The 5,440-nt window shown below is 57.1% G+C and overlaps 1 non-coding gene across 1 annotated transcript; it reads right to left on the reverse strand.

Annotated features, from left to right (window-relative positions):
* Positions 1 to 2,965: 2,965 nt before the first annotated feature.
* Positions 2,966 to 3,084, reverse strand: LOC131062052 (5S ribosomal RNA). The gene has a single exon (XR_009371683.1). It is a non-coding gene; the product is annotated as a 5S ribosomal RNA (ribosomal RNA).
* Between the last annotated feature and the right edge of the window lie 2,356 nt (positions 3,085 to 5,440).

The raw sequence follows: 5,440 nt of genomic DNA on the forward strand, positions 1-5,440 counted from the left end.
TCGGGGTGCCAAGCTGGGCAACCCTTGGGCCGCATTTTTTTCGTCCAAGTGCTAGGCGGGGCTCGGAGGAGGGGTTTCTCATCCGGGTGCCAAGCTGGGCAACCCTTGGGCCGAATTGTTTTCGTCCAAGTGTTGGGCGGGGCTCTAAAGAGGGGTTTCTCATCCGGGTGCCAAGCTGGGCAACCCTTGAGTCGCATTTTTTTTGTCCAAGTGTTGGGCGGGGCTCCGAAGAGGGGTTTCTACCTCGGTCAGAAGTGGAAGTAGGGTTTCAGGCATTACCCTCGAGCCACCTTTCCGTTCAAGAGTTTAGTGAGGCTTTTTACCGTTGCAGCTCCCCATGTCTGAAGTGGGGATTTCTGGGTAGGGACTTCGGGTGTGCATTACATTTTTGCCCAAGCGTCCAGTGGGGTTTCTGGTGTGCTCCAAAGCGGGGTTATTGGAGCGCCCCCTCTTTTTTTGTCGGAGCGTTTGGTGGGGTTTCTTGCATTGGCTCTTCCCAGGCTCGGTTGTTGGGTGTGCACCCACCCTGGCCTGCACGAAGTCGGAAGTTGGATTAATTGCCCAGCTTGCCCCAAGTGCGAACCTTTTCCAGGGTGGGTAACTTGGTGCGCACACCTTTCCTGGGCTGTGCACCAGGGCAGACTCAAGATGGCACCCGCGTTTCATTTTTTCACCATCTTTCAAAATGGAAATTTTAAAATTTCATTTTTTTTGCCTTTTCTAGAAATTAGTGAAGGCGACGCATCAAAGCTGCGCACCTCGCTGCCCACCTTGGTGAAAAAATGAAATGTGCCCCGGGTGCGCACCTAGCGTGCACCTTCACCGGGGTGGGCACCTTGGTGCACACCTTGGCTAGGTTTGCCCCAGGTGCGCACCTGGTGCACTCCGAAGTGGGGTTATTAGAGCGCCCCCTCTTTTTTTATCACACCGTTTGGTGGGGTTTCTCGCATTGGCTCTTCCCAGGCCCGGTTGTTGGGTGCACACCCACCTTGGCACGCACGAAGTCGGAAGTTGGATTAATTGCCCGGTTTGCCTTGGGTGCGCACCTTCGCCAAGGTGGGCACCTTAGTGCGCACACCTTGCCTAGGCTACGCACCAGCGTGGGCTCAAGATGGCACCCACATTTCATTTTTTTCACCATCTTTCAAAACGGAAATTTTAAAATCTCATTTTTTATGCCTTTTCTGGAAATTAGTGAATGCAGCGCATCAAAGGTGTGCACCTCACCGCCCACCTTGGTGTGCTTCGAGGTACCCACCACAGTGCGCAACATTGGTGCGAACCCAGGAGTTCTCCAAAGTGTGCTCCAAGGTGCGGCGTGCACGAAGTGGGAGCCTAGTTTTCCCTGGGTGCGCACCTCGCGTGCACATTCACCAGGGGTGGGCACCTTGGTGCGCACACCTTAGCTGGGTTTGCCCCGAGTGTGCACCTGGTGCGCTCTTAAGCGAGGTTATTGGAGTGGCCCCTTTTTTTTTGTCAGACCGTTTGGTGGGGTTTGTCGCATTGGCTCTTCCCAAGCCCGGTTGTTGGGTGCGCAACCACCTTGGCGTGCATGAAGTCAGAAGTTGGATTAATTGCCCGGTTTGCCCCGGGTGCGCACCTTTGCTAGGGTGGGCACCTTGGTGCGCACACTTTGCCTGGGCTACGCACCAGGGCGAGCTTAAAATCAATTTTTTTTTTGCCTTTTCTGTAAATTAGTGAAGGTAGCGCATCAAAGGTGTGCACCTCGCTGCCCACCTTGGTGTGCTCCGAGGTGCCCACCACAGTGTGCAACGCTGGTGCGAACCCGGGAGCGCTCTGAAGTGTGCTCCAAGGTGCAGTGTGCATGAAGTGGGAGCCTGGTTTGCCCCAGGTGTGCACCTCGCGTGCACCTTCGCCGGGGTGGGCACCTTGGTGTGCACACCTTGGCTGGGTTTGCCCTGGGTGTGCACACCTTGGCTGGGCTACGCACCTTGGTGGGCGACATGGTGCGCTCTGAGGTGCGCATCAAGGTTCACTTCGAAGTGTCCTCCAAGGTGCGCACCTCTGGTGCGCACGAAGTCGGAGCTCGGTTTGCCCCAGGTGCGCACCTTTGCCAGGGTGCGCACCTTGTTGTGGACACCTTGGCTGGGTTGCGCACCTTGGTGGGTGCCATGGTACGCTCTGAGGTGCCCAAGATTGGTGCGCACCAAGGAGCACTCTGAAGTGCGCACCTCTCATGCACTCTGAAGTACACTCCAAGGTGCGCACCATGGCCCGCACCTCTAGTGCGCGCAAAGTCGAAAGTTCGGTTAATTGTCCGGTTTGCCCCGGGTGCGCACCTTGCATGCACCTTCACCAGGGTGGGTGCCTTGGTGCACACACCTTGGCTGGGCTGCACACCAGGGTGGGCACCCAAGTGCGCACACCTTGGCACCCATGTTTCCTTCAAATTTTTTTTAAATTTTTTTTTTGACAATCTCTCAAGTGGGAAATTCTATAATCTCAATTTTTTTTGCCTTTTCAAAAAACTTTTGAATGGAGTGCATCATTGGTGCGCACCAAGGAGCGCTCCAAAGTGTGCTCCAAGGTGCGCACCTCTGGTGCACTCCAAAGTGCTCTTTAGCTGCGTGCACCTGCCCCAAGCATGCACCTGGCCCCGCCTAGCTTCGCTCACCTGTCCTGGGCATCTGGTGTGAAACCTTAGAGTAAGAAACATCACTATGCACCTTGGCCAATGTGCCTGACTCAACCAAGTGCACACTAGCTGAGGTGCACACCAATTTCACCTGGGTGCGCGCACAGCACCTCGAGCGCACCGGGGTCCGTGCACAACGTCTGGGTTGCACCGTGGCCTCTGTGCTCGGGGTGCCTCGGGTGCACGCTCGGTGTCGCCCCTTGGGGTGTGGTAGTGCGGGCACCGTGCCCTGGCCCGACCCCAACAAGAATGCAAATAGGCAAAAGGTTAATTCAAATAGCATTGCGACGCCCGACGAAAAACTAAAAAAGGGTGCAACACCAGGACTTCCCAGGAGGTCACCCATCCTAGTACTACTCCGACCCAAGCGCGCTTAACTGTGGAGTTCTAATGGGATCCGATGCACTAACGCTGGTATGATCCTACTCGTTATGAGCTTGTCGCAGTGTGTACTTAGCAAACTGTGACCCACGTGCGAATCCACCCCGGCCACCCACCCCCGCCGAGGTGCACAATCCCCCTCGCCAAGCACGCCCCATTCGCCAAGTGTGAACCCTACCCGGGTGCGCGAACCTCACCCGGGCATCGGGTGTGCACCTGCCCTAGCCTACGTGCATGCACCTGGATGGGGCGTCGTGTGTGCACCCGACCCAGCTTGGGTGCGCACCCGACCCAGCTTGGGTGCGCACCCAATCCGCCCAAGTGCGCGTAGTGTCCCGTCTACACCGCCGTGCTCGCACACCACCTCAAGCGCAATGACCTGCGCTCACATATGGGCTGAGTGCACCCTGGTGCATGTTCGGGGCGCCTTGGGTGCACGCTCAATCTTACCCCGGGTGCGCACCTGGTGCGCTCCAAAGCGGGGTTATTGGAGCACCCCCTCTATTTTTGTTTGAGCGCTTGGTGGGGTTTCTCGCATTAGGGCTTCCCAGGCCTAGTTGTTGGGTGCGCACCCACCCTAGCGTGCATGAAGTTGGAAGTTGGGTTAATTGCTCGATTTGCCCCGGGTGCGCACCTTCGCCAGGGTGGGCACCTTGGTGTGCACACCTTGCCTGGGCTACACACCAGGGCGGGCTCAAGATGGCACCTGCATTTCATTTTTTTCACCATCTTTCAAAATGGAAATTTTAAAATCTCATTTTTTTTTTCCTTTTTTGGAAATTAGTGAAGGTAGTGCATCAAAGGTGCGCACCTCGCTGCCCACCTTAGTGTGCTCTGACGTGCCCACCATGGTGCGCAACACTGGTGCAAACTCGGGAGTGCTCCGAAGTGTGCTTCAAGGTGTGGCTTGTACGAAGTTGGAGCCCAGTTTGCCCAAGGTGCGCACCTTGCATGCACCTTCGTTAGGGTGGGAACCTTGGTGCACACACCTTGGCTGGGTTGCGTGCCTTGGTGGGCACCATGGTGCGCACCAAGGAGTGCTCCGAAGTGTGCTCCAAGTTGTGACGTGCAACAAGTCAGAGCCCAGTTTGCCCCGGGTGCGCACCTCGCGTGCACCTTTGCCACGGTGGGCACCTTGGGGCACACACCTTGGCTGGGTTGTGCACCCTGGTGGACACCATGGTGCACACCAAGGAGTGCTCCGAAGTGTGCTCCAAGGTGTGGCGTGCATGAAGTCGAAGCTCAGTTTGCCCCGGGTGCACACCTCGCGTGCACCTTCATCGCGGTGGGCATGTTGGCTGGGTTGCGCGCCTTGTTGGGTAGCATGGTGCGCACCATGGCGTGCACGAAGTCGGAGCCTGGTTTTCCCCAGGTGCGCACCTCGCGTGCACCTTCGCTAGGGTGGGCACCTCGATGCGCACACCTCGACTGGGTTGCACGCCCTGGTGGGAACCATGGTGTGCACCAAGGAGCGCTCTGAAGTGTGCTCCAAGGTGCGGCTTGTATGAAGTCGGAGCCTGGTTTGCCCCGGGTGCGCACCTCGCGTGCACCTTTGCCGTGGTGGGCACCTTGGTTAATTCCCTTGTTTTCCCTGGGTGCGCTCCAAGGTGCGCAACATCAATGCGCACTGAGGAGTGCTCCTAAGTGTGCTCCAAGGTGCGCACGATAGTGTGCACCTCTGGTGCGCATGAAGTTGGAGCTCGGTTTGCCCGGGGTGTGCACACCTTCGCTGGGCTGGGCACCTTGGTGGGTGCCATGGTCCGCTCTGAGGTGCGCACCAAGGTTCACTCCGAAGTGTCCTCCAAGGTGTGCACCTCTGATGCGCACAAAGTCGAAGCTCAGTTTGCCCTGGGTGCGCACCTTCGCCAGGGTGCGCACCTTGTTGTACACACCTTGGTGGGCACCATGGTGCGCTTCGAGGTGCCCAAGATTGGTGTGCACCAAGGAACGCTCTGAAGTGCGCACCTCTTGTGTGCTTCGAAGTGCGATTCAAGGTGCGCACCATGGCGCGCACCTCTGGTGCGCGCGAAGTCAAAAGTTGGGTTAATTGTCCGGTTTTCCCCAAGTGCACACCTTGCGTGCACCTTCACCAAGGTGGGCGCCTTGGTGCGCACACCTTGGCTGGGCTACACACTAGGGTGGGCACCCAGGCATGCACACCTTGGCACCTACGTTTCCTTCAATTTTTTTTAAAATTTTTTTTTTTTGACAATCTCTTAAGTGGGAAATTCTATAATCTCAATTTTTTTTGCCTTTTCGGGAAACTTTTGAATGGAGTGCATCATTGGTGCGCACCAAGGAGTGCTCTGAAGTGTGCTCAAAGGTGTGCACCTCTGGTGCGCTCCAAAGTGCTCTCCAGTTGCGTGCACCTGCCCCGGGCGCGCACCCGGCCCCGCCCAGCTT

This window comes from Cryptomeria japonica, chromosome 2 (genome assembly GCF_030272615.1).
Source record: "Cryptomeria japonica chromosome 2, Sugi_1.0, whole genome shotgun sequence".
NCBI classification, from domain to species: Eukaryota; Viridiplantae; Streptophyta; class Pinopsida; order Cupressales; family Cupressaceae; genus Cryptomeria; species Cryptomeria japonica.